The sequence below is a fragment of the Engystomops pustulosus genome, chromosome 4 (genome assembly GCF_040894005.1).
Source record: "Engystomops pustulosus chromosome 4, aEngPut4.maternal, whole genome shotgun sequence".
NCBI lineage: Eukaryota > Metazoa > Chordata > Amphibia > Anura > Leptodactylidae > Engystomops > Engystomops pustulosus.
The window spans coordinates 165934875-165943898 of record NC_092414.1 but is presented as its reverse complement, the minus strand read 5'-3'; positions in this window follow the sequence as shown (position 1 = coordinate 165943898).

Sequence of the window (9024 nt, the reverse complement as noted above, 5' to 3'; positions counted from 1 at the left end):
CTTCTTTAATGGTTCCATTAAATCATATAATACAGGTGGTCCCCTACTTAAGAACATCCAACTTACAGACGACCCCTAGTTACAAACGGACCTCTGGATGATGGTAATTTACTGCACTTTAGCCTTAGACTACAATAAACAGTTCTCAAACAGTTATCAAATGTCTCTGCAATTAAGCTTTATCGATAATCCTGGCTCTCATGACAATCCAACATTTTTAAAATCCAATTGTCACAGAGACAAAAAGAAAAAAAATTGGCTGGTGTTACAATTATTAAATATACAGTTCCAAATGACATACAAATTCATCTTAAGAACAAACCTAAAGAACCTATCTTGTGCGTAACCCAGGGGCTGCCTGTATTATAATATAGAAATTGTAACCATGTTTTGGACCTTCCCTGCAGCAGACAGAGCCAGCCTTCAGCTTGATGAGGAACAAGAGGTCAGAAACATCACTATCAATGCTATAATACTGTGAGCTACCTGGAAACAAGCAAAGAAGTCATTGTTGTTGTTAAAGAAGGGTCTTTGGATACATGAGGCTTTAAAGAGGACCTGTCACCCCATTTATCGGGTGACGATCAAACGCCGCAGTGTTAGAGTGATAGCGTTACCGGAAACCTCCGGTAACGCTATCAAACACTGCGGCGGGGTACAGTGTAATCATCGGACAGCTTGCAAATGTATTCATGAGGGGGCGGCAGTCACGCCCCAACCCCGCCCCCTCATGAATACGTCGGACAGCTTTGCGAGCTGTCCGACAATTACACTATACCCTGCCGCAGTGTTAGATAGCGTTACCGGAGGTTTCCGGTAACGCTATAACTCTAACACTGCGGCGTTTGTTCAAGCACTAGGAGCTGCTTACTTCAGTAAATGGGGTGACAGGTCCTCTTTAACAGTCCCCGTCAGCCTTGCAAGGTGATTTTCGAATTATATGAGTCTTTGTTTCCAGCGGTGGAAGAGAGTGAGTAACACAGAAAAGACACAATGTCCTTACTGAAGCTGAGGACTAATTTATTTTTGGCACTGAAACACTTATAGAGAAAATCATAAGACACTTTGCATAGGGCATGCAAGTACACAAGCAGGCAATACTATTGGGTGGTTTGACCCTGGAAATGCAACACTATTGGATGCAAGCACACAAAGGGATGTAGGACCAGTGGCTTTCTTCACACAAACAAAATGCCCAGGTGCTCCCCTGAATACCTTCCCCTAGGTGGTGCTAGCGAGCGCTAAGTCTTTGTGGTTTCTACCTTACTTTGTTTTAATAGAAACCCCACCCAAACTTTAGTTTTCACTAGACAAGTTATGTGAAATGAATGCTGAGTCTTTGAAATGGCTGACAGTATGCAACATGGCGTACAAGACCTGTGTGATCTCCAGTTGTAGAGAGGGTATAGAAAGTATTCAGACACCTTTACATTTTACACTTTTTGTTTAATTGCAGCCAATTGGTAAGATCAAAAAAGTTCTTTCTGTTTTGCTCATTAATGTACACTATGGACCCCATCATGACAAAAAAACTCTGAAATTTTGATATTTTTGCAAATTTATTAAATAAAAAAAAAGAAATATCATATGGTCGTAAGTATTAAGCCCCTTCCCTCATTATTGAGTAGAAGCACCTTTTCACACCTGGATTTGGGGATCCTCTACTATTCTTCCTTGCAGATCCTCTCCAGTTTCCTCAGGTTGGATGGTGAACGTTGATGGACGCCGCCAGGTCTCTCCAAAGTTTCTCAATTGGGTTTAGATCAGAGCTGTGGCTGGGCCAGTCAAGAATGGTCACAGAGTTGTTCTGAAGCAACTGCTTTGTTGTTTTAGCTGTATGTGCAACAGAGGTCCAGAGCACTCTGGAAGAGGTTTTCATCCTGGATATCTCTGTACTTGGCTGCATTCATCTGAAAAACACCTCCATAGCATGATGCTGCCACTGGCAGTGGGAATAGGGTCTCTCATCCAGGGCAGATATATGCACAGCTAATGTTATGGTTATGGTGCAGAAGCAGGAAACTATTACAGTGTGTGGTTCATGTGACATTTTATGACAGTATAATGACAGATAAACTCTGCAGGCTACACATACTTCCTGAAGAACTGTATGACGGGGACTTTTTTGGTGGCTGGTCATGTGCTGCTGCTTATGACCCTTCAGGGCTTACAGTGTTCTCATCCTGCTGACAGGAATTGAGAACTTCAAAAGAAACAAAGGAACTTCTTGGTCTGCTATTCACTTTGAATTCTATGAATATGTGAAAAAGTATTTATATATGTTTCTGCTGCTTAGTATCTCTCCATACCAGGACAACAACAGCTTAGACTTAGAGGAAGCCGAAGGCATATGGGTGAAGCACAAAAATGTCTCCAGAAGAGACTGTCTAAAAGCGAGTATTCAATAAGGAGCTCATAAACTACACATAATTCACAGCTCTCTGCCTACTGGAAATCATTACATGTTTTTATGTACCTCCAACATTTCTCCTATTTAGCTATTAGAGAGCAGAGCTGTGATCTATGACTACGGCCTAGTTACTATGACTACGGGAGCCTGAGGTAGTCTAATATACACCTCCTGCCTATTCATTGGTTCAGACGGCTGCCTATCATTAACATAAGGTAAGTAGTATCCAACAAAGAACTCAAGAATGAGTGATCTTTCCGTTCTCCTGGCGAAACAAGTCATGTCAGGCTGTTCACACGATTTTTACAAGCGTGAAGAAAGAATTCAATAGCTTTTGAGAGACTTTGCCGTGAAAAAGGATGCAGATTAGGGCCAAACTACACCAGGTAAGGTTCAGGTGGGGGGTTCTGTGGGTCGGTAGCTGGTGAGGACTTCTGCTCCGAAGATAGGCCCTGGGAAAGCCAGATTACTCCAGGGCAATCCTAGGGATAAGTCAGGTCCCTCTGACACAGGCACATACTCATGACCCCAATGAGGTGACCTCACTGCAACGACTCAGGACCATCGGATCATGAAAAACTCATCCATCTGTTGTAAAGAAAAACATATCCATCTGAGTGATAAAATCCCACATGGGACCTGGTTATCTTTTCCTCCTATTGCAGTTTATAGGATCAAAGGCAGTCCCCTACTTATGAACACCTGACTTACAGAAGATCCCTAGTTACATACGGACCTCTGGATGTTGGTAATTTACAGTACTTTAGCCTTAGGCTACAATGATCAGCTATAACAGTTATCAAATGTGTCTGTAATTAAGATTTATTGTTAATCCTGGTTCTTATGACAACCCAACTTTTTAAAAATCCACCTGTCAGAGACCAAAACAAATTTGGCTGGGGTTACAATTATATTATATAGGGTTCTGACTTACATACAAATTCGACTTAACAACAAACCTACAGAACCTATCTTGTACATAACTGCCTGTATATGTTCGTATTTTGGTTACCTTTAACCATTCTTTTTGCATTGTATCATAGTATTATTATAGCATACACATTTCTACACCATCAACAACAATAAGATTACCAGGTGATGACTGATTGATTGATGACTGCCTGGACCTGCGGCTCTGCTGCCTTCCTTGGTTGGAGTATTGTCACACAGAGCTCCCTTGGACTTTCCAATACCTGTCATAGCATCGTGCAACATGAATATCAGAACATTACCCCTTCCGTGGATGAAGTAAACATAAAATGATATAAACAAATACAACAAATGCCAACTTCCCTTTCTTTTCAAATCAATTTTTACTGAATGTTTTATGATGTTAAATATATAACAAAAACTCTGAGACTTTTAAGCTGTAAAACAAGGAAAGTGCACATGAAAACATACACAGCATTTTTATATAGACATTAAATGACGCTGAACAAGGAACGCACAGGAATAGCCTTTTCATGGTGACCCTGTTTCAGTTGGTCCCTACAATGATGGGTGCAGAATTATTTGGTTTCTGCATCCAATGCACAAGAGCATCAGCAGACCCAGAAACCCATACTTGTGAAGCTGCAGCAGGGAGGGGCCCTTCTTGCTCATTAGCATGATTTGTCACAACGCCTGGGTCTATGTGCAAGTGTCCTTGTTTTATTATGCTTGATTTTGATTGTAGATTTCCTTTAAGGGTGAAATTATACAGCATGTGCGTGTAATAAGGGGCAAGGAAAAAGGCATGGCTTAGGGACATGTGTGATTAATTTTTTGTCCCTCTTTTAATGCTCCATAAGTTCAGAGGTATGTACTTCTGCAAATGACATGACAACAAATTTGTTTAGAAATCTTATGTATATACCATGAAAAGGGTCTCACACAGTACGTTTAGGAGGACAAACATTACTATACAGTAATACAGCCCACTTTCAAAACTACATCAATTTTTTTATGTTTCCTTGTAGAGAGCTTTATAAGGTCTTGTTTTCTGTGTAACAAATTATACTTGGTAGTGATGGCATTTATTATTCCATGCTGTGTACTGGGAAGCTGGAATAAAATTCCAAATGTGCTGAAATTGACAAAAAAAACACATTTGGGCATTTTCTTTTGGGTCCTGTTTTTATGGCATGACACCTCACCTTTATTCTTTGTGTCTGTGCGACAATTATTATTATGTTCTAGTGGATTTAGAAAATTTAAACCTTTGTACAAATCAGAAAATCTTAATTTTTCCAGATTTTGACCCCAATAACTTTTTCATACTTCAGTGTATGTATATTTATATGGTGTCATTTTTTGCACGCAATCAGAGTGTGGCACATCGGCGCCGACTTACATGCGACACAAATCGGGGGGGCGTGGACGTCGGACAACCCAACTGATTCGGACAAACCACGCAATTTAAAAAGCAAATTGTGTCCCAAGATCAGCACTCACATGCACCAGGTAGAAGATGGTGAACTCCCCTTAGCAGGGGAAGCGACACATGTAGGAAATTGGATGTACAATCTAAGTGAATCGCGGCAGCTCTGAATCCTCATCGGACATTCCGGATTGGCGGCGTCAACGGGGTAAGTAAATGTACCCCGATGTGTTCATTGCTACCATTATGAGTATGACCTTTTGATCACTTTTTATGTGTTTTATTTGTTTATTCAATTTTAGATCATTTCTAAGGAAAGGGGGGGGGGGATGATTCATCCAATGTGTATGAACAGGGTTCAGCCCGTAAACCCTCTTCATACACTCGCTGCCGCACCATTGGGGAAAATCATGGTGCGGCAGGGGGTTAACAAAATCTTGGTGTATATACAAGTGCATAGTCAGACTCCACACTCGTATTATGCGCTAAATAAATCATTAGGCCAGAAAATTGTATGGGTGAGAGATCCAGGAGACACAGATGATTTGGTGCCCTGGGCACATGGTAGATAATTCTGTAAGTATATATCAAGAAGTAGGTGTGGAAACCTTCTTCCCAACTCTTGACACCAGATCCCCTCCAAAAAATCCAATAGCTGGATGCCTGGGGCTGTTTCAAGAGTTCTGGTGCTTTACCTTACCAATAATTCACTAGAAACATAGCAGTATTAATCCAGCTGTACAATCCCGGTATATGGCTCAGTAACAATTCTGAAGAATTTTGTGTCATTTTGAGTTCTTGTGATTAGATGTAGGGTCAGAGCAGGTTACTTGCTGCCAGACCAGTATTACATTTACCATGACCTCACTCCCACACATTGATCACCTGGAATTTCATTAGAATGGACTCTGGGCCAGAGGTCCTATCTGCGGAGTCCTGTAATCACATGCTTTTAGTTCCCCTTCAATACATAATTCACACTGCTGCTCATTTAACCATTATGATAAGAGTTACAAAGTGACAATGTCACATAATGTAAGTGTTAATTGCATAGCAGCTATTATCATAATACATATTTAATGAAATAAAATGATATTGAAAAATATAGAAATATGAAATTGAGGCAGTTCCAGGGCACACCGCACTGTACTCCACACAGACCCAATGTTACTGTCAGAGCTGCATTACACTTCATAATTTAACTATTAAAGGAAATCTACCATCAAAATCCAGCATGATATAACATTTCCACTTACTTATAGACACAGGCACAGTGTCTGTGCTAATTGTTTTTATATTTGTTATCCTCAACATGGCCTCAACTTTTAAAATTATGCTATGAACATAAAGGGTGGGTGTTACCAGAGCCCCTCCATGCTGCAGCTTCACAGGCTGTTACACTGTGCAGGAGCACTTCTCCCCTCCCACCCTGTGCTGAAACTTCACCTGCTGCAGTGAGATTACATCAAGCAGAGGGAGGGGTGAAGTCCTGATGGAGCAGGGGGAAGGCTGAAACAGTCTAACAGCCTGTGAAGCTACAGAACAGAGTGGATCTGGTCACACCCCCTACTGGTTCATTGGCATATTTCTTTCAAGTTGATTTTAGTAGGGAGGAGACCATGGATGACAAATATAAGCAGATTACCACAGTCACTGTGCCTGGGTCTATGGTAAGTATCCCTGGTTTATCATGCTTAATTATGATGATAAATTCCCTTTAAATATAGTTATACCAAGTTTTAGCAAACAAATGTATTGTTCTATAATGTTTCTGTGACTCCAATTCAATTCTATTAGAGTTGTGACGTTAGATGTTTTTGCAGTACTGACCACCTAAGCATGGTGATAAGTATTAGTTATACAATGGGGGAGATTAATGGCTGCTGTGCCAGATTAATCCCTGTGTCTGATGCTGGATGATTAATCTCGTGTAGTATAAGACTGGTGAGTTCTACTTTTCACCTCCTATTAGTTGGTCTAGTATTCTACGCCACAATATTGAATTTTCTGGTTCTCGACTATTTTCTATCTAGTCACGCCCCCTAATTTCCAAGGATACACCCCTTTTCAGACAAGTTTGAAAACCTAACCTACCTAACTGTACTCTAAAATTTGCAATAAATGTGCCACAGGTAATTATGAAAATGACTTTTCTGGTATAAACAGATTGATACATCTCCCCCAATGGCTCTAGTGAAGTAAATATCATTCATATTATGTTGGATCCAATCTAAGCAGCATCAATAATGTGAAACACAGCCTGCATTAATCTAGTACATTAATAAGGTACCCCCACTGGTAATAAGTAATACTCATACCATGAGGTGATACCTGTAGCCATTGTGATGGGGATATCAACACCACTGAATGTCCCTAATCTTACCTCAGCCTTAGGCATGTGGCCCACAAGTGAGTTTGGTCTAAGGAACTCGCTGGCGGGACTAAAACTTGAACCACTGGAACTGCTTCATAGAGCGTAAGATAGTGTAAATTTATGACCAGGCTTAGGTAATGGCTTTACATGCTTGAGAATGCAGGGAATATGAAGCCACACTATGTCCCACAGAAGAGGTGTGGACCTACAAGAGATGAGAATATGGGCTTACCTGATGATCACAGCAAACTGACCTGTATTTGGGTCTCCATCAGTTCCATTAACTTAAAATTAGAGATGAGCGAGCACTAAAATGCTCGGGTACTCGTTATTCGAGACAAACTTTTCCCGATGCTCGAGCGCTCGTCTCGAATAACGAGCCCCATTGAAGTCAATGGGAGACTCGAGCATTTTTCAAGGGGACCAAGGCTCTGCACAGGGAAGCTTGGCCAAACACCTGGGAACCTCAGAAAAGGATGGAAACACCACGGAAATGGACAGGAAACAGCAGGGGCAGCATGCATGGATGCCTCTGAGGCTGCTTAATCGCACCATTATGCCAAAATTATGGGCAACAGCATGGCCATGACAGAGTGACAGAATGAAGCTAGATAGCATCTAAAACATCCAATAATTGACCCTGACACTATAGGGGACGGCATGCAGAGGCAGCGGCAGCAGGCTAGAGAGTGGCATGGCGACATACCCTAAATGGACTCAGGCTTCAAACCAATGGGTGGCAGAGAGGAACCAAAGGAGGTGAGCAAGAAGCGCTCAAATAATATCGGTACATGATAAAAGTTTGCCAGTATATTTTGTGGATTACACAGCAGGGTGGCGACAAAGTTAACATGGAAGCCATGAAAACAACCCAAAATTCTGCCTGACACAGCTCGTTTGATAAGGGGACCATGTATGGAGGCAGTGAACTAGTAGTAGATTAAAGGTGCTGCAGTTAAAACTATGTTAGTTGGATCTTGGCATGGAGCTGGCGCTCCGCTGCCAGGCGAGCTTTCGCCAATCCAAGCCCCTGTCTCTAGGCTACTCCCCAAACAGCACTTCTAAGAACCTTTTGTATAAGATCAAGTGTAGTAGCGTTCTTATAAGTTTGGGATATGGCGGGTGAGGGGAATGTAAACAGATGCGCAAGAAGCGCTGAAATAATATTGGTAAATGATAAAAGTTTATTAGTATATTTTGTGGATAACACAGCTGGGTGGCGACAAAGTTAACAACTTTGATGTGGAATCCATGAAAACAAACCAAATTTCTGCCTGACACACCTCGTTTGATAAAGGGACGATGTATGGAGGCAGCTATATGGACGACTTTTGGAGGTAGCAATGGAGACAACGTGTGGAGGCTGCTATGGAGACAATTTAATTTGGATAGTGCCTGTATGTGGCAGTCCCAAAAATTTTTCAAACCAGAGGAGCAGGTAGGTGGCCCTCCAGAAAAATTGAATAGATTGAGTGCCTGTATGTGGCAGTCCCAAAAAGTTTTCAAACCAGAGGAGCAGGTAGGTGGCCCTCCAGAAAAATAGAATAGATTGAGTGCCTGTATGTGGCACTCCCAAAAATTGTTTAAAACAGAGGAACGGGTCGGTGGCCCTCCAGAAAAATAGAATAGATTGAGTGCCTGTATGTGGCACTCCCAAAAATTGTTTAAAACAGAGGACCGGGTCGGTGGCCCTCCAGAAAAATTAAATGCATAAAGTACTATAGCAAGAGCCAGTGGGCCCTGTCAAAAAATAGCCAGTTTCCTCTGCTTTACTGTACAAAGAGTGGATCAATTATTCAGGTTGAGCTTCCTTCACCTGGTGGAGATTGGAAATTATGAGAAATCCAGGCTTTATTCATCTTAATAAGCGTCAGCCTGTCA